The sequence below is a fragment of the Gymnogyps californianus genome, chromosome 4 (assembly GCF_018139145.2).
Source record: "Gymnogyps californianus isolate 813 chromosome 4, ASM1813914v2, whole genome shotgun sequence".
Taxonomy (NCBI): domain Eukaryota; kingdom Metazoa; phylum Chordata; class Aves; order Accipitriformes; family Cathartidae; genus Gymnogyps; species Gymnogyps californianus.
Window position 1 is genome coordinate 49,792,372 of NC_059474.1, and position 27,322 is coordinate 49,819,693.

The window sequence follows — 27,322 nt, forward strand, 5'->3', positions numbered from 1 at the left end:
TCCAATGATTGTTGAGAAATTCTGATTTGCAATAAGAATTTGGAAATAAATATTTGTATTTTTATTGCTACTTGTATTACCTAACATTTTAGATTAAAAAAAAAAAGGTTTTTTGAGTGTTAGTTCTAGTGTACATAAGTAGTTCACCATATTTTTCAAATCCTTCAGGAAGGAGGAATTCTGTTAACTCTTAGCAGCAGCAAAAACTGAAAGAATAGTGGAAGTGGTGATACTGACTAATAAAAAAGAGGAGCAGGCAAGTGTTCTTGTGGAATAATGTTGTTCCTAAGCCTATGTACCAATTTCTTTTTCTTAATCATTAATTGGTAATAGAACACCTAGCCTCCTCTCACCTTTCAAAAAAAAAAAAAAAGACAAATCCCCCTCAAATTTTTACAATGTACTTTAAAAAAAAACCAACCCTGATGTAAAACAGAACCACAAAAAAATCAGTTACCATAAGTTAAAAGGGTTCCCTATGTGTTTGAGTATAAACATAAATGTATAGAGATGGAGACTCAGTCTTGAAGATGCACTAGAACAGGTAAATAGGATGAACATTTGCTTCTGGAGGCTGCAGCGATATGTTTTTGGTAATCGCGATTAGTATGTAATTCACTTGTGTGTTTAAAGTATCTCAACTAACATCTTTGATTTTTGAAAGTCATAATGTTTTCACATGAGTTTTTAGTAAATTATATAATTTTCTATTGATAATTCTGATGTACATGCTTTCTAATTTGGAGTGAAATACTGTCATATTTCATGTCATTCAATTGGCTTTTTACAACTCAAATTCTTGTTTTTATTCCAATGATTTGGTTTTCCCAGATTTAGTATGGCTTACTGAGTATCGTATAACAACTTGCATCCAGTATGGAGTTGATATTTAATATAGGAAATGCTTACACTCAAAAATATATTTTGAAGTCTCTGAACTGGAAACTTTTTGAAGTGCTTTGTAAATAGCCATACTCAAATTACATACAGGCAGAGCATAGTTTTCAGTGGTGGTCAGTTCTGAAGCTTTTTTAATCATCTCCAATAATGAATGCAGGCTTTTTCTTTCTTTTTTTAAGGTGTATTTGACATAAACTGAAACAAGCAGGTTTAGCCTGAAGGAAGTTGTCTGAAAGATTTTTGTATAAATGCACAATTTCTGTGTGGTCTGATCGTTGCTTTGCATGTTGTCTCTGTGCAGTGGTGGCCGTTTTCGTCTGTGCTCTGTCCCCAGGCTGTGCTCCTGCAAGAACTGTCGGGGAGCTAGGTAGTGAACGGTATTTGGGAATTGTTCTTGATTTACCGTGCAGCTCTATTTTAGGTAGTTTTAACTGTGTGAAGGATCAGCACAGGTTAGAAAGCTGCTTGAGCTGGCTCTGCTCTAGGTCATGGTTACACAGTAAGACTGACATAATGCAACATTAATGTTACCAATTCATTAATAAACCAACATTTAACCATAGGAACACATTCTGTGTTAAGAAATGTTGTAGAAATATAGTTGTGCTGGAGCATGAATGAATTACCAGAGTAAAAATAAACATGACTAATTAATATGCTGCTTTTGAGAAGAAAAAGGAGTGTTTGTAGACTTAGCTGTATTTACAAGTGATTTCTGGTTCTACCTGTTGAAGATAGACTCATCCTAGGAGACTCAAACCTGATAGACTTATTTTTAGCTTTTCAGATACGGTTCTCAGCATTTGTAGTCTAGTACAGTTCTCATAACTCCAGCTGAATTACCTGCTCCCTTGCTGTGTGCTGTACTCCTGTGAAACTTGCTTTGCGCCACCAGTATTGGCTGTGATGGCTGAATCTGGTACTTACTGTTTGTGTGTCAGATGTAAACCTGGCTCCTCAGAAGCATGCATGCCTGATCCAACACAGTTGCTAGTTTGATCTGGTTGTACGTAGCAATATTGGCAACACACAGCTTTCATCACTACCAAATACCAAGAGATAATAGTGAGACTGAATAAAATAGCAACTGCTACTGCCATAGGTGGTGTTGTGCAGCTCATCTCAACTTTTTGATATCTCTGTTCTTTTTCCTTCTACTTTTTATTCCTTTCCTGATAAATTACTGAATAAAGTCTCTTTCTAATCTGACTTTTTTTTGCTTATTGGCCTGCGGGATCCTGTGTGGTTAAGGAAGGAAATGGCAAGGTTCCTGCATAACACCACAATGTATCTTGCTTGCGTTTGCCGCCTGTCACCTGGACTTCCACTTGACAGCAGCAAGCTTGCTGTGTTCTACCTGATAAACTTCACCAGAAGCGTAAAACCCATTGTATTTTTATATATATACATTTTATATATATTCATGTTTTAGGTAATGTTTATATAATATATATAAAATTATATATGTATATTTGCCTCATACTACTGCTCCGTGCAAATAACTGAGGTAATTGTTGCCATAATGTTGTGAAAATGTTATGACTAAAGGACACATGCACTTGAAATGAGAAGGCCGGTGGTTCAGTAGAGTCTTCGTTGCATTCACCAGCAACAGCCAGGAATCTGGAAGGGTCCTTGTGGTTACCTGTTATGATTTTCTGCATAAAATGTTAGGCTGCTCTGTATTGACTTCTGCGCAAGCTAAAGCATATTTTTAGAAAAATTTCACCATTTGAAAACAGGAAACAGTCCAGCAAGGCAAATCTATCTCAAGCCTAGGTTAATAGTTTGTTAGTTATCATCAGTGTTTAAACTTCTGCACCTTTACTCTAGTCTGCCTTCTTCCTGTTATCTGTCTTTTTTTGACCATTACAATTTATTATTTTCGTGTTGTACTGAAGAGCTGTTTAACAAGTGGGATTTTTTCCCCCCACATACATAAAGCAATCAAGTGCACTCCTGAAAGGTCTCTTAAATGTAAATAATAAGGACACTGTGTCAGTTGGGTGTATTTTTCTATATTTTGTTCTTGTTATGATACTTCCCTGAACACTCTCTCTGATTTTTGAACATCCATCTTGAATTGTAGGTATCACAACTGAGATTAAAACTCCAGTAGCAACTGTGCCAATGACAATTAAAATTTGTTCATGCTATGTATTTATCTGTTTATATAACAAATGATTCTGTTAATGCTTTTGACTGCAGCATTGCATTGGGATTTCATGTTTGACTGATTTGTCTAACATGATGCAAGCCTTTTTCAGGGAGCCTTCTGTTCTGTAAGTATGGCCTGTGTCCTTCGTACCTAGAAATAAGAGTTGACACTTGGTTGTATTAAAGTGACTAGAGTTTTGTCGCATCCAGTGTACCTCATCAGACCCTTTACTGTTTGTTAATTTTTACTCCAATTGATCTGTGTCCTATCAAATGTTGTCATGTCTGTTATATAAAAATATTAAATAGCACAGGAGGGCAAAGTAAATGATACGCGCAGGACTTTTACAGAAATATGCGCTTGATGCTGATTCTTCACTGATTGCATCGTATTTGTGGCATCCATTTCCAGTGCTCTGTGAGGACTTTGTATTACTTGAGTTCCGTAGGAATGGTTGTGTACTAATTAACCACAACATAAACAAATACATTTACAGTGCATCACATATTTCATATTAACTGCCCTTAAATGCTTTTATTCCTCAGTACATGTGGGATTCTGTAGCACTGCAAGGGCAAGAATTTATTACTGGTAGTCACTGTCACTGGGAAATAGCTCATGTAAATTAACATTCCTGCTTATTTTAGATTTAAATTGTTTGTCTACCTGTGTTCATACTCTTGAAATTGTAGTATTAACAAATATATCATGCCAGCAATAGTTTATCTTTATCAAAACTTTTTTATGTTTATGACATATGTGATAACCAGCATGTTTTTATGGAAAAATTGGCATCAAGACTGTTAATCCTATTCTATGTCAACCATTGCATTATTTTCTCTTGGACTGATACCTGGGTTTCAGCCTATGGTTATCCAGGTTGTACTCTATTTCCTTTTCTAATTTTTTTTCTATATATCGTTAGGTTTATTTGAGATTTCTGAAATATTTTGATTGTTCTAATTCTTAAAAAAGATTTTGATCATAATATATATCTTCTTTAACTCATTCCATTTTTTGTGTCTTTTTGTTTGCTTAACTTATTTCTGCAACTCCCAGTTTCATAGTTTTTAAATATTAATGACTGTCCTCTTCAATATACTTAAATCTTTTGTTTTTAATTGAGGCTTTCAGTTTCCATCAAGATGAGTTGTTGTTCTTTAACTGCTGTGAACTTTTCTTATTTGGAGGAGTATTGGCTTCTTGATTATCTTAGAAATTGTTTCTAAAGAGTTAAAATAATTTACACGTTCATTCAGCTTTCGTTTGGATTTGATGTATTTTGTGGAAGGGGGGAAAATTGTCATAATCACTTATACCCAAGCTACCACGAATTTAACTTTTTTCTATTAGTTTTTCTCTATCTAAAATTCTACATTACATAATACTGTTAATATTAAATGTGTCTAATGTTGAAGTCACCTCAGTGAGGAAACAATCACTTAAAAAAAATTTAAAAAACTTAAACCCATGAATTCCTCAGATGCGTTAGCTGCATTCATTCCAGCAAATATTGTCACAGATTTCTATGATGAGGCAAAATAACTACTTCATATCAGACTAGCAGGTGTGAGATCTCCAGAGGCAGATATATATGTGCTCTACGTCAAATTGTTCTATCAAGGCATGTTTCCTTTCTTCTTACTCCTGCTTGCATGCTTGAAGTTGGTGTCTGGCAAAAGAGGAAAACAATCTGAAGATTATAGAGAAACTAGAAGATGCAATTTTCTGTGTCCATGGCAAAAGGTTGTATTGTACGTGCAGGAAACAGTTGTTGGGAGATATGCAAATGGCAGCCCTCTTTCATCTTAAAGTATGCCTCTCACTTTAGGCAGATGCCATCTTGAATTTTCATACAATTTCTTCTTTTCATGCCACACCCTCCTATTCAAGGTGGGATTCCAGGAGCCATTTCATATTTCTGCACAAATAAGTGTTTTGCGGGGAGAATACACCAGAAGGCACTAAAGGTATTTTCATGTGTTCTGTAAGGACCTGAATTTTAAAATCCAAGTGAACGGGTAGAGCAGGAGGATTGTTAGCTGGTGCATGGCCATTTTTCTTGTTCTGGGTTTCAGGAAACACATTTGTCTGCTCTGCTTGCCTGGAGGGATGTCTGAAGGAGTATTTGAGCCCATCTATGGGAGATGCTCAATTCTTCTGGACAACAGGCACTGTTCAACAAGAGTCTTTGCAACAAAACCCCTCTTACTTAAACATTTATTTCCTTTTCTTCTATTGAGGCTGTCATGAAACTTAGCAAATTAGGATATATGAATGTGAAACATTATTTCTGTGCTAACTATTTGGATTGTGATGGTGACTCCTCACAAGGGGTCAGACATTCTGCATGCAGAACCCTCCGCTAATTTTGCATGTTAGTGTCCTCTTCAAATGCAGGTTTGCTTGTTGCAGGATTGTGGGCTGTGATGGTGATTGTTTTGTTGGTTAACCAGAGTTTCTAAGAACCAGAAAACAGATAAGCTAAAATGAAGATGAAAAATTCTTGTATAGTTGGATCTACAACCACAAAAAACCACTTTGATACCCCTTCAGCAGTTGTCATGTTTGAGCATTTGCTTCATTACTAAAGGTAATAAGATGATTTTTTTTAATAGATGCCTTTCATATATAACATATAGAATCATTTAGATTGGAAAAGACCTTTAAGATCATGAAGTCCAACCATTAACCTAGCACTGCCAAGTCCACCACTAAACCATGTCCCTAAGCACCACATTTACACGTCTTTTAAATACCTCCAGGGACGGTGACTCCCCCGCTTCCCTGGGCAGCCTGTTCCAATGCTTGACAACCCTTTCAGTGCAGAATTTTTTCCTAATATCCAGTCTAAACCTCCCCTGGCACAACTTGAGGCCGTTTCCTATCGGCCTGTCGCTTGTTACTTGGGAAAAGAGACCGACACCCACCTCGCGACAACCTCCTTTCAGGTAGTTGTAGAGAGCCATAAGGTCTCCCCTGAGCCTCCTGTTCTCCAGGCTAAACAACCCCAGTTCTCTCAGCCGCTCCTCATAAGACCCTATGTGCTCTAGACCCTCCACCTGCTTCCTTGCCCTTCTTTGGACACGCTCCAGCACCTCAGTGTCTGTCTTGTTGCGAGGGGCCCAAAACTGAACACAGTATTCGAGGTGTCACCAGTGCCGAGTACAGGGGGACGATCACTTCCCTAGTCCTGCTGGCCACGCTAGTTCTCATACAAGCCAGGATGCCATTGGCCTTCTTGGCCACCTGGGCACACTGCCCGCTCATATTCACACGGCTGTCGACCAACACCCCCCAGGTCCTTTTCCGCCGGGCAGCTTTCCAGCCACTCTTCCCCAAGCCTGTAGCATTGCATGGGGTTGTTGTGACCCAAGGGCAGGACCCGACACTTGGCCTTGCTGAACCTCATACAGCTGGCCTCGGCCCATCGATCCAGCCTGTCCAGACCCCTCCATAGAGCCTTCCTCCCCTCAAGCAGATCAACATTCCTGCCCAGCTTCGTCGGCCGCAAACTTACTGAGGAGGGTGCACTACTCGATCCCCTCGTCCAGGTCGTTGATCAAGATCCTAAACAGAACTGGCCCCAAGACTGAGCCCTGGGGAACACCACTTGTGAGCGGCCGCCAACAGGATGTAACTCCATTCACCAGAACTCTTTGGGCCCGCCCACCCAGCCAGTTTTTTACCCAGCAAAGAGTACGCCCGTCCAAGCCATAAGCAGCCAGTTTCTCCAGGAGAATGCTGTGGGAAACGGTGTGAAAGGCTTTTCGAAAGTCCAGGGAAACAACATTTACAGCCTTTCCCTCATCCACTGAGTGGATCCACTAAGCGGGTCACCTTGTCATAGAAGGAGATCAGATTCGTCAAGCAGCACCTGCCTTTCATAAAGCCCTGGTGACTGGGCCTGCTCACCTGCCTGTCCTGGAGCGCGTGATGGCGCTCAAGATGATCTGCTCTATAACCTTCCCCGGTACCGAGGTCAGGCTGACAGGCCTGTAGTTGCCCGGATCCTCCTTCCAGCCCTTCTTGTAGATGGGCGTCACGTTTGCTAACCTCCCATCAACTGGGACCTCCCCGGTTAGCCAGGACTGCTGATAAACGATGGAAAGTGGCTTGGTGAGCACTTCTGCCAGCTGCCTCGGTACCCTTGGCTGCATCCCATCTGGCCCCATCGACTGGTGTGTGTCCAGGTGGCGTAGCAGGTCCCTAACCATTTCCCCTTGCATTATGGGAGCTTCCTTTTGCTCCCCATCCCCGTCTTCCAGCTCAGCGGGCTGGGTACCCCGAGAGCGCTGGGTCTTCCTGTTAAAGACTGAGGCAAAGAAGGCATTAAGTACCTCAGCCTGTTCCTCACCCTTTGTCACTCTCTTTCCCCCCGCATCCAATAAAGAAGGGAGACTCTCCTTAGCCCTCCTTTTGTTGTTAATGTCTTGACAGAAACAGTTTTTATTGTCTTTTACGGCAGTAGCCAGATTAGGTTCTTGTTGGGCTTTGGCCCTTCTAACTTTCTCCCTGCATAATCTCACGACATCCTTGTAGTCCTCCTGAGTTGCATGCCCCTTCTTGCAAAGGTTGTAAACTTTTTGTTCCTGAGTTCCTGCCAAAGCTCTCTGTTCAAACAGGCTGTTGTCTTCCCCGACGCCTCCTCTTTTGGCACACGGGGACGGCCTGCTCCTGCACCTTTACCATCTCCTTGAAGAGGGTCCAGCCTTCCTGGACTCCTTTGCCCTTCAGGACTGCCTCCCAAGGGATGCTGTCAACCAGGCTCCTGAACAGGCCACAGTCTGCCCTCCGCAAGTCCAGGGTGGCAGTTCTGCTGAACACCCTCCTTACTTCTCCGAGAATCGAAAACTCGATCGATAATTTCATGGTCGCTGTGCCCAAGATGGCCTCCAACCGTCAGATCACCCGCAAGTCCTTTTCTGTTGGCAAACAACAGGTCCAGCAGAACGCCTTCCCTCGTTGCCTCACTCACCAGCTGTGTCAGGAAGCTCTCTTCCCCACGCTCCAGGAACACCCTAGACGTAGCTTTGCTCTATCTGCCTGTGACTGTAGGCAGGCCACGCAAAGGAACGCAAAGTGTGCAGGTGTGAGAGCAGGTGACGTGGCCCGTGCATGGTTTACTCCTGCTCTGCCAGCCTGTGAGGTGGCTCGGCTGCCTTGGTGCTGGCCTTGGTGCTTGGAGACGGGACGGTGCTCTTGGTGCCTTGGCGACAGTGATGTGGGGGTGACGGTGACTATCCCTGTGGCGGGCTGGGGCCTCTCCATGGCAGGGTCTCTGTCCTTGCTGTGCTGGTGAGAGAGGAGTGTGCCAAAAGAGAGTCTCTTTCCACATGGGGATAGGGGGGTGCAGGAGGGGAGGTGCCTGGTGCTGCAGGACACTCCTCCCTCCTGCGCCTGCCCTAGCTGGGCCTCCAGCTCTCCGGCTGCTGCTCTGCCTTGGCTCGTGCCCAAGCCTCTCACCACGGCAGCAAGCGGAGCATCCAGAGCCCCGCTCTGCGCTCGTGCTGCTCGTTGCCGGTGCAGAGGGCTCACCGCTTGGAGCCCATGATGTCCACCTCCCCAGGGGTCGCCCCGGGGCAATGCTGTCGGGCTCCCAGGGGGTGGTTTGCCCCAAGTTCATCTGGTGCAACCCCCCTGCTCAAGCACAGCCACCTACAGCACGCTGCCCAGGACCGCGTCCAGGTGACTTGCGAAGGCTGGAGCCTCCACAACCTCCCTGGGCAGCCTGTGTGAGTGTTAGAGCAGCCTCAGAGTCAGGACGTGCTTTCCTGGGTTCAGATGGAATGTCACGGTTTTTCATTTGTGCCCATTGGTTCTTGCCCTGTCAGGGGCCACGACTGAGAAAGGTCTGGCTCCCTTGCCCTCGTTCCCTCCCATCAGGTATACATGCACAGAGGCATCTTCCCCTTAAAAGGGAAGCAGAGCAGAAATCTGGACAAGAAAGGAAAAAGGGGCCAGGGGAAGCATTCTGCTCTGGTACTGCTTACTTACCTCCAAATGCCAGTCCGCTGCTTCTGCATCTCAGCAGGTAGCAACCCGCTGCCTGCCCACATTCCCCAGCAAAGTCGTGCACAGACACTCCCAGACAGAGGGCTGGCTAAAACAAGCTAATTTATTGTCCTCTCTGCATCGCGGAAAGGTCCCAGAGGGGATCAGCTCTTTCCAAGAGGATGGGTGCTCCCATCCTCTTCCAGGTGGTAACAGGCGCCTCAGTTGCAACGGCATCTGCAGCTGGACCCGGGGAGATTCCCCACACTCTGGTTACGCTGAGCTCTGCTTGAGCGGTGTCACCTCCATGCCTGGTGTGCTCAGGTCTGCGGCACAGACTCCCCAGGCAGTCTCTGGGATGAGCAGATTCTCTGTCCCAGGGTCCAAAACTGTCGCCCGGGCCGCACCAGTGTGAGAGCAGAGTAGGTCCTCAGGGTCACAGGCATGGCTGGAAAAGCCTGTGACCACCAGGAAGTGGGGGCAGAGCTGCAGACCTCTGAGGTGCAAATCGTCCTGCTGGCTGTACCTCGCCGTGAGTGAGTGGGAAAAGCTGCCTCTCGACAACGGCGCAGCTCTCCGGCCATGGTGTGCTGCCGGGAAAGCTGGCCTCTGCCTACTCGAGGCTCAGGTAGGCGCCTGAGCTGCCTTGCTGCACTGCAAAGATCATCTCAGTGCAGATGTTCACCTTGGAGGCGCTTGTCAGCTGGAACCGGCAGGACTGGGAGGAGGGCAGCACCGTTAGCTGGCAGTGGTGTGACTGAGGCAAAAGCAGCCAGGCTGATCTCACCAAGCGCTGGACCCAGCAGGCGATTTTCTCCACGTCTAGGTAGGAGCCTGTGCAGAGGGTGCGTAGGAGGTCTGAGCTCTGATGGCTCCGCCGCTTCTCGTCGGGGTGGTGGAGAAAGCACAAGATCTCCCCCAGCAGCGGCTCCCTCGAGCACATGCACTCCAGCACCACGTGGATGCCGGAGCGCCTTGCTGGCAGCTGCCCCGTGGTGTCCAGCTCCAGGCTGAAAGAGTGCCCGGCGGGTGGCCGCAGGAACACCAGCAGGCGGTAGGCGACGCTGCTCTCGCGGACGCTCCAGGCTTCATAGGTGCCGTCCATCCCAAAGGCTGGGTGCATCTGGGGCATGAAAGCCCTCTTGCAAAGCACACGGCAGACAGCCAGGAGGTCACCCACCAGCTCCTTCAGCACCTTGCACGTGTCGGGCAGGCCCTGCATGGGCGAAGGGGTGGACGCAGCCAAAGACCTGACAACATTGTGCACGCCGTTCAGGTCTTCCTCCTCCTCCTCGCTGTCCTCCTCCTCCTCGCTGCTGGAGCTGTCCTGCTCACGGCAGCTGTCAGAGGCAAGCTTCATTTCCCTGGCCAGCCAGCAGACCTCAGCGAGCAAGACCACGGCTCCTGCAACAGCCCACAGCGGCCACAGCTGCAACGCCGAAAGGAGCGTGGCTTCCCGCGCGCCCCTGCTCTGCTCAATCTCCTGCACCAGCCGAGTCATCTCCTGACACAGATACGCCGCACGCCGCTGCATCCGCTCGCCCGTAGCCACATCGACCTGGTCATCGTGCTTCAGCCCGTGCTGGACGGCCAGCAGAGCCAGGACGAGGGCAATTGCCGCAGCCATGGCCTGGAGGAGGCGGGAGAAAAGGGGGCTCAGCGGGGCTGGGTGGGAGGGAGCACGGGGCTGGGGGAGCGGGGCAGGAGCCGCCTGGAGCTGGGGGCCGGTAGGAGGGCGGGGAGGGAGCGGGGAGGGAGCAAGGGCAGGGTTTGTGAGCACTGCACGGGTGGGAGCCACGGGCTGTCCCAGGGAAGCCTTTGGGCACTGGTGTCGACAGGCTGGAAGGGGCCGCGGGCCCTGGCTGGAGACAGCACGGGGCCCATCCTGCCCAAGCCGCCCTGCCTGGGCTGTGCCCCCATGAAAGGGCAAGGGACACCAGAGTCGAGTCTCCCGAGGCCCCAGCCCTGCCACACCGCAGCGTCCCACCGAGCCACGGGCACCCGGCACATCCCCAAAGCCTCTCTGGGCACCTGCCAGCACGGGGAGCCCCGAGCACCTCTGCCCCCAGCCCCGAGGGCGGTACTGTGCCCTGCCCTGAGGGGCTCAGCTCTCGCTCTGGCTTAGAAACCCCCTGGCCATCTGCCCCGTCCCCCACCCAGCCCAGCCTTTCCCCCGCATGCTGCACTCACCGATCGCCCAAGCTAAACAGCAGTGGGGCTGCCCGATGATGGCCCTGGGGACGGCTCCCATTGTGACTTGTCCTCTGTGCTGTCACAGCCACCAGAGCAGCATCACCCGGCCGGCAAGCCCCAGCCTTTGTCCCCACCGCCCGACTCAGCGGGTCCTGGGCATCACACCAAGTACAAACCTGCCCGGCAGGAGCGAGCTCCCATGGGTGGGGATGTCACTAAGTGGGAGCATGCCCTGAAGTCCCTTTCTCTGTGAGGTCTCTCTTGTCCAGGTGGTGGGGACCTGAGGTCCCAAGCGGAGGGAACACAGAATCATAGCATCATTTAGGTTGGAAAAGACCCTGAAGATCATCGACTCCAACCGTAAACCTAACACTGCCAAGTCCACCACTAAACCATGTCCCTAAGCACCACATTTACACGTCTTTTAAATACCTCCAGGGACGGTGACTCCCCAGTTCCCTGGGCAGCCTGTTCCAATGCTTGACAACCCTTTCAGTGCAGAATTTTTTCCTAATATCCAGTCTAAACCTCCCCTGGCACAACGTGAGGCCGTTTCCTATCGGCCTGTCGCTTATTACTTGGGAAAAGAGACCGACACCCACCTCGCGACAACCTCCTTTCAGGTAGTTGTAGAGAGCCATAAGGTCTCCCCTGAGCCTCCTGTTCTCCAGGCTAAACAACCCCAGTTCTCTCAGCCGCTCCTCATAAGACCCTATGTGCTCTAGACCCTCCACCTGCTTCCTTGCCCTTCTTTGGACACGCTCCAGCACCTCAGTGTCTGTCTTGTTGCGAGGGGCCCAAAACTGAACACAGTATTCGAGGTGTCACCAGTGCCGAGTACAGGGGGACGATCACTTCCCTAGTCCTGCTGGCCACGCTAGTTCTCATACAAGCCAGGATGCCATTGGCCTTCTTGGCCACCTGGGCACACTGCCCGCTCATATTCACACGGCTGTCGACCAACACCCCCCAGGTCCTTTTCCGCCGGGCAGCTTTCCAGCCACTCTTCCCCAAGCCTGTAGCATTGCATGGGGTTGTTGTGACCCAAGGGCAGGACCCGACACTTGGCCTTGCTGAACCTCATACAGCTGGCCTCGGCCCATCGATCCAGCCTGTCCAGACCCCTCCATAGAGCCTTCCTCCCCTCAAGCAGATCAACATTCCTGCCCAGCTTCGTCGGCCGCAAACTTACTGAGGAGGGTGCACTACTCGATCCCCTCGTCCAGGTCGTTGATCAAGATCCTAAACAGAACTGGCCCCAAGACTGAGCCCTGGGGAACACCACTTGTGAGCGGCCGCCAACAGGATGTAACTCCATTCACCAGAACTCTTTGGGCCCGCCCACCCAGCCAGTTTTTTACCCAGCAAAGAGTACGCCCATCCAAGCCATGAGCAGCCAGTTTCTCCAGGAGAATGCTGTGGGAAATGGTGTCAAAGGCTTTACATATAACAATGGTAAAGGCTGAGAAGCAGCTTAATTTTCTTGTAAAAATGGTGTACTTTGATTGCAGCATCCTCTGATTCTGGGTACCATACTGTCTGTTTGGCTGTAAGTCACCAGGCGTGCGTGTGTAAGTAATGGTGCCTTTTCTTGGTTGTTCATTGACCCTGGCGAGTGGAGGGGGGAGAGACAGAACAAATAAGCTGGGCTGACTTCGGTGGAGCTAGGACAGGATGTACCACAGTAAGACCCTTGGAGCTTAAATACCCATCTCTCAAGTTCTGAAACAAATCTAAAGCCATGCTCACATACGTAGCTTTGAGTTCTCAAATAGTGCAGCCTGGGACAGAATTTTTTACTGCGAGGTGCTTGGTCCAAGCTAGTATGTAGAGCCACAAGGATATAAAGGATTTATTTTTCAGTGATTTTTGGCTTTATATGGAAGGATAGCATTAATTTTTAAAACTAAAGAAAACAAAGATTGCACTGGGCAGTTTGTGCATATGTGAAGTGAAAAGGGAGTCCTGTATGAAAGTCTGCAGTTATTGTCAGAATGTTAATAGACTAAAAGCTTTGTAGAGATGGGGGGAAATAAAGGATGATTAAAGAAATGCTGATCCTTGGAAGTAGTTTTTTATTTTGTGTACAAGCAGCACACACAATTGAGAGAACATTGGAATATTGTATGTAGGTGGGGTGGTGGTTTTGTAACAGTGTATGTTAATATTTTTCTCCTTTTCTGAGCAGCAGAGGGGGCTGCTCTTGCTTTGCTGCAGCCCTATGGAGACTTCTGCAGTGTTCCTTTGCAAAGGTTTTTCCTGCTCTTGCAGCTAAAAACTTGAAGCATTTTTTTAAGTCTAGGGAATAAATACAACTGGAACAGAAGGACTCAATACTTTTTATTTGTGACAAAATCTGTTTCTGGTATATGAAATGATGTAGGAATATTTCCTTTAAAAAATAAGTATTAAACATTTTTAGATGGCTTGTGTGATAAGAATGCAATGTATAATTCTCTGCTCTGAGTGCACAGAAGAAAGAGGAAAAACTTTATACTACAAAAAGATTCTTTTTTTTAATCTTTATTTTTTGCAGGGATCACATGTAGAGTATGTACATTCTTCATGCCTTTCATCTCCTGAGTTGTCTAACAGTTAATTCTTTAAAGAGTTTTTAAACTAAGTAATAATTCGGCTAAAGCTGTGTCAAAAAGGATACATGTTAAGAATCTCTCTGATTGTAAACAAACAAACAAACAAACAAAAAACCACATTGGCAATATAATATTTTTTTCCTCTAGTTTCTCCCTGGGATTCTCCTTTTTAATTAAAGCTTCTTTCACATCACTCTCTTTAAAAGGTTAGGAACTGGCAAATTTTCTCTTCTCTTGGTTATTCTGAAGTACAACACTAAAGTTCAATGAGTTAAGATAAGTAAATGACTTAGGATAGTGAATGGTCTTTATAACTGCCAGTCAGAATTACTTCTGCATTACCATGACAGTTTAGTTATTTTGGAGCATTTGGAGCAAGTTTTGCTGTTTTAAAAACATACTTTTTTTTTTTTTTTTTTTTACTCTTCTGCTACAGAGCCTTATTTTTATATTGGACTGTAGTAACATTAGAAATATTCATACTCTGAGATTAATATCAATCAACACTTTTAACCTTTGACTTCTTTCTCATTTATATACTACACAGTTTAGTTGCTAATGATTCCAAGCATGTAGGATCATTTGGAAAGGTTATGCAACTATCATTAAGATGTAGTTTGTTAAATATTAAAGCATCCATGGAAGGAATGCAGATTCTCAGTTTCTCTGTAGACAGCAAGGTTCTTCCCCATCTGTACTAACCTGCAGCGTGCTTCTTTACTACAAGTATCAACACTTCTTTTGAAAAGTACTTCTCACTTGCTCTGCTTTTACTTGACTGTGTTAAGTAATGGCTTCATTTGCTGCCCAAGGCTTGGAGAGGTTTAGCTGAACTTTTGCCTTTTGTAAGTAGAATTGCTTCTACACCTTCACTTGCAGGTAAAACTGGTGTTAAATAATTGCTCCTCTGCTGATTTTCCCTACTCTGTAAGCGGATCATGAAGCTTGCTAATTGATATGTGGGCTCTGCTTGTAGGAATGTGGTTATCCCTGATATATTTTGTGGCTTATCTAAGAACTTGGCTATCTAGTTCAGCTTTCTCATGCAAAGTTCTTGAAATACCTAGTAATTAAATTTAACTGTTATGTTAAAATGTCACTTGCAGTCAAAGGACAGGAATTTCTTCTATAATAAATTCTGGTTTTTTCTTTCCCTTAATGAAGGGTGTCTTACCTCTTTTCAGTATGATTTTTACAAACATTACTACAGAATTAAATGACAGTGCTAATGTATAATTTGTGAAGTAAATAATTGTGTATAGAAAGAAAAGTCAAGCATCTCAGTGCCTGGGAAGGAAGAAAAGCAGTTTAACAGAAAACATTGATACTGACAGTTTGGGTCATAGTTTTGACTACAAGCTTGTATTTAATGAGTAGATTTTCACTGATATTTCCGCCCCCCCCCCCCCCCCCCCCCCCCCCCCCCGAAAGATGTATGGTTTTTGATGTGGAAAGAGAGGTAGTGCTGATTTAGTTTCTCATTTAGTTTCCCGTTGCAGAGATTGCTTACTAGACTAAAGACCTAGCTGAGTAAGGCACAAGCATTTTTCTACTTCTGTGCCAATAATTGAGGTCAGTCTTTCAGCTCCAGTCAAGGGATTTACCTCAACTAGCCACACTGGAAAATAAACCTACAGAGCTTTTGATTGTGCCAGATTTGTCTGTACAGGTATCAACTTAATGTACCTTCTTTGCAGTGAAGCCTGCATCTCAGAGTGTGTACCTTCCTTATTTCCTGGTGGTTCTTACCAGACACATCCGGTAGTTTCTCCTGAACATACGTGTAATTCTTTTGTAGCCATGTTGGTTGGTTGTTCACAAGCATGTTTCCAGCAGTTTCCTAAAGCGGAAAACATGCCAGCCACCTTTTGGGAGTGGGGGGGTGGAAACAGTGTCTTGGTTTAGACTTGCTCAGAATTGATGCATTGCCACAAGTTTGTATTGACTTGAATTGTCTTTTAGTTGCTTGGCCTATGAAAGGTAAATATTGGAAAGGAACTTGCATGTGTTACTCAAACTGCCATATCAGTTTACTTTGTGTAGAGTAAATTAAATCAATACCTTCAGGATAACTACTTGCAGTAGTGTCTTGTAGTTGCACGTTTTTTTCATAGGCTTTGAAATCAGTGTCAGGCACCTACATGGTTTTTGCTCTGCATCTTTGTTCTCAAAATGAAAATGAGCTTTTTTAAAAAAAAAAGGGGGGGGGGGAAGAATTGCCAATTGCCAACTCACCAATTATATGGCAACAACATTATGAAGTAGAAATCGTGAAAATGTGCTTGAGAATACTTTCAGTATGCTTACTCTGTTGGGATCCATGGCTTGTCTAACAAATACATTTGGGAGCTCTGCCCTGCTTAAATATGCCATTTGTTCCTTATGTTGTTCTTGACTATGTGGCAGGTGCTGTTGCCTGATGTGATCGTTAGCCCAAATATCTCCAGTCTATAGTGATACAGCTGTATTTACTGAGCATTTTATCAGTGGATGCTGTTGCTCTGAGTGTCAGTTTTAAGCTGCTTCACCTTTTGGGGCTTAACTGAAGTTGATATTACTGGTTATGAAACTTGATGCAAATGGTGAATTGAAGTGTGAAGAAAGTAAAACTTTTGCTGGTGAGTTAGTTTTCAGTTTTTTTGACACCCCCCTTCCCAAATGGATGGTGTTAAATATTCTTTTGGCTATGAATTTGAAGTGTATGTTTAAAAATATAAGTTATGATCAGTACATTTCTTGTATTCACTGGTGTTTTATACTTATAAAATTATGAGATCTGAAATTAGCTTAGAGGGCCAGAGGAACAGAAGGTGATCTGAGGACCAGAATTACATTTAACAGCTGCTGCAGGACTAACATTTTTTCCTGATGCATTCCTCACTCACAGTAATCTGCAAAATAGCAGTATATCCTTTATTGCTGTAGGAGACTTTTCATTATCTGCAGAACATGTTGCTATTCAGCAAACTGTGCACAGTAAAGTAATTTGCATATCTTTAAAAATTCTTGAGTATAAGGAGGAAAACTAGACAATGTCAATTTCTCTGCTAGTTTAATCATTTCTGAACAGGCAGAAGGCTTAAAACCAAAATTTCCAAGCTGTCTCAGCAGAATGTTTGAACAGACAGCATCTAATGTCTATTGACAAAGGATGATTTTTGACATGTGAACTGTTTTTCTTTGGTAGTACGTGGTGTCTGAACTGTGTGTGAAGCTATGCTTGTGTAGTAATGATATAACGTGCATTTTGTGTAGATTTATTAATCTGCCATTATGTTTTGTTTAGGTTGCATGTGAATGTTTTACAGTTTTCTTTATCAGTGAAATTTCTATTAGAAAAATCCCTATAAAACCTAGAACCAGTGTTTCTATAAACTGTTCTCTTTGTTGCAAGCATCTTCTCCCTTCTTGTCCATAGTGTGGTTAATGAAAACACTGTCTAAACTTCAACTTCATGCAAATTTTGCTAGAGTTCTGCCCATTCTCTCTTGGCCAAACAACTGCAGGAGTTCACCAAATTACTGTAAAATGTGCTTTATGTTAAAAAAAAACTCTGTAAAACTTGGTGTGCATTGACCCTGTATAGTACAACTTGTGATGTAATGTTAAGTATAGTTAATTGGTATTGAGATTTTAAAGGTTAAAGTTGTGAGTTCTTGTGTGTAGATGGGTATCTCTAGAATAATCACTGAAATACAAGTGGAAAACATTGTTGTCGGGCATCTCTTCTGTTCTTACTTCTCTCTTATTTCTTCTTTCTCCTCTTCTTCCTAACTTTAAATTTTGTTTCTTTAGTTTGTAACAACAAGAATTAGGAAGAGGGAGAGAATCTGGGCAGGACACAATTACTAAGGAAGTGCAGAGATTTCTATCCCAAGTCAAGGTGGTCCAAACCAACTATTTCTTTATAGAACCTTACTTCTTTTTATGTTTGTTCTTACTAAAAGCTGATGTTTTCTACTGACTTTACTGCCTGACCATATATTGCATAATATGAAAGGAGCAAATTATGAATTTTAGTAATATTCAGTGTAATTCAATCTTGGGAGACAGTGGCTATGCTTTTCAGCTGTGTCATGAAGTATTACTCTGTTAATGCTTATTAAATTTTAATACATTTGTTCAATCCCTGGTGCCTCTGCTGAAGTGGAAAATGTACCTACCGCCACCACAGATTGCCAGCAGGGATAAATTTCACCTTATTCATCATCAGAAGTCATTCCTACTATTAAGTAAAGCATGAGCAACATTTCCTGTAAGTGCAAATCACATTCTTATTCTTACGTCATCCAGCCACTGGTTATCTATGTTTGGAAGTGGGCAGGAGACCCTTTGTTCTTCTCACTTAAGTTATGGAGTGTCCCTTAAGGATGGCAGCTACCGTGATCATTACTGACGCAAATATATTGAGTACTAAAAAAAATTAAAAGACAACAAATAATGAATACTCTTTTACCAATGTCATAATTCCTTCAGTTCTGATCCCTTGGTCAGATCTTCTAAAACACACAGAAAATAATTCATTTAATTAAAATGAATAAGTAAAAATGAAATTAAGAAACTGGAAGTGACACAGCTAAATGGAAGACATCAGACTTAAAATCGTTCGTTATGGATCCCTCATTCTTGCCAAATGTAATAATATTGTTCCTTCTCTTTAAGCTGGACTTCATCCAAAGTAGGGGCACTTTCAGTTGGTACCCTGAGGCATTCACCCATCTGCACAATTTTTGACTTTGCTGTAAACCACTAGTATTACATGTGCTACAGCAAGTATGCTGAACGCTGTATTTACATGTATGCATGTATATCTGTTTTGGAGGACAGACTGTTGAAACTCTTCCTACACTGTGCCAGTCAGAATTTGGTACTGCTGCACTGCATTTCTTTGCTGGCAGGGTTTGAAGTCAGAGTATCAGACAGCCAGTAAACTCAAAGCTGGATTTGGTTGTCCATATACAAAAAGTCAATTTCTATGAAATACTTAGAAGCATTTTAAATAATAAGTGATATTTCAACAAATCAGAGAAACCCAGTGTTTGTTAAATAAAAATAGAGGCAAGGCTTCCCCTTCCTCTAAAAAGAAAAAAAAAAAAAAAAGAGGGGGTGAAAAAGAGGAAAGAAGACAGACAAAAGATCAAAGTGACAACCATACCAACCAGGAGTGCCAGCCTTTCCACAGACTACCTGCTTTTTTTCTGTAGTCTAGGCGTTCTTTACTTTGCATATCTTGAGCTTTATAAATAGCCTCACGCCCATTTGCAGTATGCTGTTAACCAGCTGAAAAGGATTATATAGCTTAATTTGGTGCTATCAAATGAATGCCAGTGTAACAATCAGTTGTTACATTTGTTAGATTTATGTGTATTTTACAGTTCTAGTAAGAAAAACACAATCTTGTATCAAGATAGACCTTGATGTCTGTATTGTTTCAAACATACAAAGTGTAATATTTTGCATTGTTCAACCTTTTATTTTGGTAGTAGATAATATAGCTAATATGAATAGTATTAACTGTGTTGTCAGGCTTTATACAAGAGGGATTTTTTTTAATGCTGAATAAATGGTATCTGGGCAGAATTTTTCACTATAGAAGAAAAAACATTTTTAGGTGCAGAAATATTTTTGTCACCTTTCTGATGTTTTGGGGATTGTTCCTTTTTCCATTTAATATGTAGAAAGGAACAAAATTCTAAGTCCAAAAATAATTTTTGGCAGTGCTTTTTGGACACTATTCAGAAACTGATAATCATGTTTTAAATATTTTGGTACTGCCTTGTGTATATTTTGTGCATGTATATATATAAGTAGAGAATTTCTCATTGGAAGTTTTGCATTTTACATGGAAGGGTGATGCAGTGGTAAGAAAAGCTGAATTACTGTATGGAAAACTAATTTTTTGGTTTCCTATCTTCCTTTTTCATAAAAGCAGCCTCCCTGCTAATAAAAACACCTGCTTTCTCTTCCCCTGGCTTATCCTCAGCTGGGAATTTGACTTGCATTTTAATCCAGTGTTAAATATTGCATGACTTCTCTACCTGTTGTTGTAGTTCTTAATTCTTGTCTCAGCTTTATTTAAAGGTGCAACAACAGCATAAATAAATGGTCAGCAAATAAATTCTTGCAGAGCAGCTGTAGCAATTCTTTTTAACAGCTGGTGCAACTCTGACTAGACCAAAGAGTTAAACTTGCTTATCCAACAATTCATATTATAGCCAATGAGGACGGGGCAGACATTTCTGGAATATTTGTAAAATGCAAGATGATGCAGCTGGATTTCTGTTACATACCTGGAATATTTTCTGAAATGTTTAATGAAGAAATGAAGACACGTGCTTTAAAGATAGTTTAAAAAAAAAAGGTGACAATGACAAGACCCCATAGTATAGTAAATATAGTTAAGAGGCTTGTGGAGTAAAGCCAAATAATATAGGCCTCTGGTTACAAATGATTAAGTACACTTACAGGGATGTCTAAATATGGTAGGAATTACTTTTTTTAAATGTGCATGGTTAAGTGTATGTTTTAATGATGTGATAGCATCATTAGTATTGATATTATATGGTCTTGCCAATATGCAGTTTACTAGGCAGTCTGTATGTTTCTTTCATAAACACTTAATGTGCCCTTACAAAAAATTAGCTTGTGTGAATGGTCCCTTGTAATTTGTCAAATGCTCTTTTGCACTAGTACCATCCTGACTGAGGGCAGATCCCACGCCTCTAGCTGCATGTACCTGCATGTTCCCTTCCCTTTCTTTTGAGATGAAATACTGTATTTGTTGAGATGCCTAGGAAGCTTTTATCATTAATGTCTCTTTGGGACCGGTATTGCATGCTGAGACATCCATGGACAAAGAGAGGTGATCTATGGCTCATTGTTGCCCAAAGATGGAGGTCTTGACTACTCTCCACTTCCAAACACTTTTGCTGTTTGTCTTGTTTGTCTCATCATGCATCTGGCTGCTTTGTGAGCTCTTTACATTTGCTAATCTAGTGGAAAAATAACTCAGCAACAACAAACATTGAGGATTTTCAGGTATGCTACTTACTGGAGTCATTTCAGAGCTCACAAGCCTGACAAGTTCTACAGCCAGTTTAAGGAAGAGTTTGGAATAAAATGGCCAGGGCAAGGAGGGGAGCTGCTACTCTTCTCCTTTTTGCTACTAGAATCTCCAGCTGACCTGTTTCTCTCATTTGAGCTCCAGAGAAGGTCAGCTGTGGGATCAAACAGATCCAATGGAGATCTGTTATTTTGTACTGACAGTCATTCAAACTTGCATGCATTGGTGGTCGCAATTAGAAACTGAAACTGGTGAACCCTTGCTATTGGTTAGTCTGACTTACTGCGTGGGTTCCCCATCAGGCAAGGCTAGTGTAGTTAAATGCCATACATGAGTATTAAAACACAGTAGGTCAAATTTGAGTATGATTTCATGTCTCTGTGCACTCACACTTAGATACCGGGATGCTTAAACAGATATGAGCATGCACATAGGCATGAAAAATGTCTAGTAGATACATTTATCTGATAATTTCCCCTTTGCTGATATACTTGATATTTCATATCTTCCTTGGCCTCTACTAGTGGATTTCTGGGGAGTGCTGTCTTGTGGAGTGTGAAGTATTTTTCCAGACAGCAGCTTTACCGTCATCCTTATCTATATTTGTTTGAACCTTTATAATCTTTTTCAGTATAGGAGTGTCATACAAGTTGTACCATCTTCCACCAGCAGCTGTGAAAGGCATATCTCCTTCTCGCCCTTTCATGGCAAAAATTTTAATGTAGCTTTTTTGTATTAGATACCAACCTCTTTCATCACAGTAGTTATTAATGGCCATGCCTCAATACGATTCCAGAGCCAGAATTGTAACCAGGAGGTATCATCTGAGTGAGTCCAAGTTAAGAAAATCTGGATTCTTCTTCACTATGTTATTAAGCTTTGTTGCCGAAGAAAACAAAGCTTGTGCAGTTGAGACATCTGCCTGTCATTGTCTTTCCTCCTTTCCAGAGCTTATGCCTCTCTTGGCTAATTTTCACCCAATTTGACAAAGAGAGAGATTAAGATTGCACAAGTTTTCAAGGGTTGGTAGGAAAGGGAGAGACTTACTAATGCATCTGCTGAGGAAGAAGTCTACAAGGTGACCATCACCTGGTTAGACATCATTGAATCCCTGTGGAATTGGGTTTTGCTCTGACTATGCAAACAGGTTCAGTTGACCTTTGTTCCTTACTTTATGCCATAGAAGCCATTTATTAGTCAAAACTCATAGTAAGGCATAAGCCTGAAATAAAGCTTTGCTATGGCTGGACTGTTCAGAATGACTCTGCCATGTAGGTCCCCTAATGTTTTGGGACTGGAGAAGCCGTAGTGTAATTCAAGCACAGTTTGAACTGGCACAACAATGTCACCTGGAGCCAGGCTTCGTTCGCTCTGTTGCTCGTAGTACAACAGGTCTACACTTGGTTTTTTTGCATGAAGTACAGAGAAAGCCATCAATTCGCATGTTTTACTAGTAGTTTTGCCCCTTTTGCATACTACTCAAGTGTACATATTTTAGGAAATTCTGATCTTATGAGATCAAAATGATCCTCTCCATTGATTCCCTCCGTACCCTCTTCAGGGGTCTGGGTCATTATGTTTTCTTATACATGCAGGTTTTTGTATTCGGTAAACTTGGATACAATACAGTCTCTTCAGAGCAATAGTTTTTTCTGTGCAGTACCACTAAAACAGTTGCAGTTAGTTTTGTACAGCAGTGCCTTTTTTCTATACAGCTTATTCGTTTGCCTGTACAAAGCAGGCGGCTAATGTGCAATGTGTCATTTGGGAACTATTTGTATACTGGTATTAGAAATCCCCCACATAAATAAACTTGGGACTGCAGTCGCTATGGAAGAGTAGTTACTAGTGTAGTATAGACTGCCTTGCTTGGCTAACAAAATGGTTCTCGCTCTTTCTACACATGGGCAGGGACCAGTATGAATATCAAAGGAGCAATAAGGCTTGTGTATAATGCAAATTGTAGTGCATTCAGTATGCTACAGCTACGCATAGCTTACTAAAAACGTTATTTAGGAGTATATTATCAAATCTATTCAAAGGATTATTATGCTACTAATATTATTTTGAGAAGGTGACTTTTAAAATGTTGCAGTGCTCTGCTTTATCCATTTGAGGGCAGCTGTTCACCAATGTTAAGAACTGTGGACAAACTGAGGTTCTGCTTTCTGCATTTTAATCTTTCTATACTTGCAAATACTTCATTTAGGTCTCTCTAGGTCTTGCACTGTTCCATCACCATATTAAAATGTCATGAGTTTGTTTATTTTTTTCCACTAATGTTAATATGCAAAACAACTGTCAGCTCTAGGACAAGATTCTTTAAAGTTTGAGTAAGCTGGTTTTCGTTGTTGGGATAAATTCTTAGATCCATGTCTTAAAACCATGGCCTTCCTGAGTTAAGTGTACTAAATGAGCTAGTTAATTTTGTAACATTTGCTTTCTGGTAAACAGCTCCTAAAAAGCTCTGCTACAGAATCACTTTGAATTACTCTGACTGGAAGGTATAAAAATTATTGCTGCTTACTACCTGCTTTCATTTTACAAAGACGTCTCTTCACTGGACTGGCCAAAAAGGAAAGAGGAGTCTTCTGGATTCTTAAGTTTACAGTTAATAGTCCACGACAGTCTCAAACTAGTATTTTCAAACTCAAGTTTTCAGGCACTTTTGTGCGTCTAAATAAACTGATCTGATTTCAAACGTGATCTTCTGATTAAAATGACAAGCAGGCACATAAAAAAGCATCATTGGAAATCAGCCCCACTTTATTTAGAAATGGCATGTTAGAGAAATGTATTACAAAGCATTAAAGCTCAAATTTTCATAGTTTCACATTTGTGAATTTTAAACATGTTCCCACCCTGTGTAATATAAAAAATACACACTTTTAAAGATAAAAGCAACAGAGTGCCTCTTTAAACTTTACATTTAGAGCTTAAATTAGAATTATATGTGTAATAAATACAAAAATAAGTGATATCTACTATATGCAATATATTCCTGACACTTCTAAGATAGCCAACCCTCTCCATTTTTGTCTTCCTGTTACACCCTCTTACTGCTCAAATTAGACTGTGTTGTATTTTCAGGCTAAGGACTTTCACTTATTAAATGTTTATAGCTGTCCAGCATAGCTTGGTGCCTTTAAACATTACTGTAAGACAATAATACCTAGAGTCAATAATGTGTAGCAAATCTGAGACTAAAAAGTGATGATACATGGAAATAAAATTGAGCCAACAAGATCTCATCTGCTAGTGCAAGTTTTTTTTCTGGGAGACTGATAGAAAAGGGGGAAAAAAATAGGCAGAGATAAAAACTGAAGCTTTTCCTTATTGCTATAGTAAAGTGTGAAATCTAGCATTGTAATTTCATGTGGGACAAAAAAAAGCCTTATTTTGCTTTGGCTTTATCCACTTAGAAAGGGGACTACACCGAATGTGAACATGATACTTTTTTTCACTTAGAAGTGTGTCCCTGTGGAATTACTCTAGAATAGTTTGGAAGTTCCTGAGGAAAAACTAATGTACTGTTGGGACTTTTATCTCAAACCACAAAAGAAGAAGGGCTGACAATCAGAGTTTTGTCTTTTCAGAGGTGTGAGAATAACCTGCGACTGGAGACTTGTGCTGTGAGCGGTGCTTGGAGAATGCCATACTTCAGTCTTGTCTGCTCCCCAATTGTATGTAAATCTGTAAATGGGCCAAGTTATGTTCCTGTGTTGCACTTTGGTTATGAGCTAATATTTAAATAAAAGGGGGGGGGGGGGGAGTAAGCCCGTAAAGTAGTAAGATACTAGGCTCTGATATCAACTAATAATGGCTGGTACTAAAATAGTGATCTGCCACACTGTCAAATTCTCCTTTCAGCAATTGCGCAATGAAATAATCTTTTAAAACTGAGGTTTTTTTCAGTAGTTTCTCTTAGCACGCATGCACGCACACACACACACAGAGACATTTCTGTATGCAATTAAATGAAATATTGAGTATTTATTAAACTAGAATCTGAGGTTTGCTTTGTGCGAAATACTGTATCTGATTTTGTCATGTTACATAAATACTATTCAAATCTCAAATTATATTAACATAAATGCATTTTGGTAAACTTCCCACTTTGTTGGAATGATTGAGACAGCGACTGGTACATCAAAAATGGAAAACTTTCACCTGTTGCTTCTTTCTGAATGATACGTCAGTAGGGATATGTGAGTTGATCTCTTTTGGGTTTTTGGCTCTGTTCCTCACTTTAGTTATTCAAAGTAGAAACAAAAGGCTACTCTTTCTCCCTCTTTGGAGTACTTCAGTGAAGTTTTCTTATTTGAGCAAAACTGAGATCCCAAGACACCTTTCCAAAGTCTTCCAGCCAAGTGAAAACCCAATATTTGTTGTATAAAATAGGAAGTAATTCAGAATGAAGCTATAAACTGTGATTTAATGATATAGCTGTTGAGTACAGGCTAATGTTAAACTGTTTTTTGGAGTTTATAGGATGAAGTATAAAGAAGGAAATGTAAAGAGTCTTTTAGAAGAAAATGTATGTCTAAATGTGCTTTAGAATGGCATTTGAATGGAATGGTAGAAAAGAAAAAAAAAAATCAGTGCATGAAAATACTGTGCTACCCAGCATTCTATCACAGCATTTCTGTATGCAACATCTGTAAAGAAATAAGGATTTTTTTGTTTGTCTGTGAGAGATATTTTGTTATAAGTGAATCCTTACTGTAATGTATATATACTCGATGAAACATTAGGGATTTTTATAGATTTTTTTTTTTCTTTTGTAAAAAGCATTCCACAAGCAAATGTTTGGTCAGAGGAGGCCCTCTATATGCGAGTGAGACATGCTTACCGCTTGGCTTTTTGAAGGGGAAACAAAGGGCTAAGTGGAGATGCTAATACAGGCATGTTTTAATGCTGTCTTTTGTCAAGTTACAGTGTTGTGCTTCAAGCATTAAAGCATTACTACACTCCCTCTTTTGCCCTCACATAATTATACAGTTAATTATCTTTGCTGGGTTGTGCATAAAGGGACTTGTAAGATTTCTTAATGGTCATTTATTCACTGTGTTTTGGACTGTACCGACTCAGTTCATACAAGGGCTTTGATGGCTTTCTACGTCTCTTATCAGCAATTTCATAAGACGTTTTCACAGGCTTTTGTCTCTTTCTACTTAGTTTTGCTCAAAAAGGTTTTCAAAATTTGAATATATTTTGAAGAAACATGTCCAAGTACAGGGATCGTGGGAACCTAGAGGAGTTGTAGGAAAGCTAATTTGATCAAGAAATTATTTAAAATGGAAGTAAACTAATTGCAGATAATCTGAGTAATAGACATTGCTGTTCTAGCTTTGTTCGGTGGAGTAAACTTTTTTCCTGAAAAATGTCCCTCAGTCAGGTTTGTTGCTAAGGGCAGACAGACCTTTCCCCACATCCTTCAGGGGATGCTGTTCTCAGAGGAAGAGCCCTTCTCCTTTCCACCAGTGTGATGGATAGGCCTGAGCAAACTGGTACCCAAACCCGTCATGGCCAGAACAGGGAAGACTATCCAGTACCATTGCATCCCTAGAGCCAAAGCCCCCCGGATGCTGCTCCTCCCACAGCAGCAGGGAAGGCGGAGGAGGTGCAGGCTGCTGTACCTGTATATAAGTAAGGAGGGCCAGGAAGAAGTCACAATGTAGGCAAAAATACAACGATAGCCTCTACTTTTATTAAAAGAGTAAGTTTTGAGCCAATATCTTCATTTTAGGGGACTCCCATTTATTTTCCAATTTTTTTTCATTTTTGTTTCCTTTTTTAACTTTTGGACTTAGCAATATATCATGTTTGTGGAGAAGGTGGTTGAGAAACAGCAAAGTCCAGGTCAGTTTTTTAGTCACTAGCTGTCAAATTTTATTGAAAGTCCAGACGAAGTCTGCCCAGAGAGTGGTGGAGTTGATGCTGCAGTAACACTGTTACTGTCTGAAGGTTGCAATCTCCTTGGATTCTCCTTCTGAAAGCACAACACCAACTCGTAAAAAAATAAATAATAATTTAAAAAAAACCCTCTTCCTTTTAAAGCGCAGGTATAAGCGGCTGCAGCTATTAAAACTCCTGGCAGTCATGATTTTCTTCTTCTTTTTCAATCTGCGGATCCCTTTTTGGAGAAGGGCTCTTCTGACATTGCAGGGGAGGTCCACCAGCTGTTTGACTGGCAGGAGCAGTCTGCCTGCCCCTTGGTAGTTTAATTCCTGTCTATACTAGGATAGCTTGCACTTCACTGAGCAGCAGACAGGTCAGGACACTTGGCAGGAGAAGGTTGAGAGACAAAGGCAGCAGGCTGTGGGGAGCTGAATCACCAGTCTGAAACTTAAAACAAACAAAAAAAAAGAGAAATCATGCAACTTTAGAAGCAAAGTTTTTAGCAATGTTCTTGCATTA

General features: G+C 42.3%; 1 protein-coding gene across 1 annotated transcript in view; it reads left to right on the top strand.

The window, feature by feature from the left end:
- The window catches only part of FBXW7 (F-box and WD repeat domain containing 7), a 200,447-nt gene that overhangs the window by 89,543 nt on the left and 83,582 nt on the right, over positions 1 to 27,322 (top strand). The gene's annotated exons all lie outside the window — the stretch shown is intronic.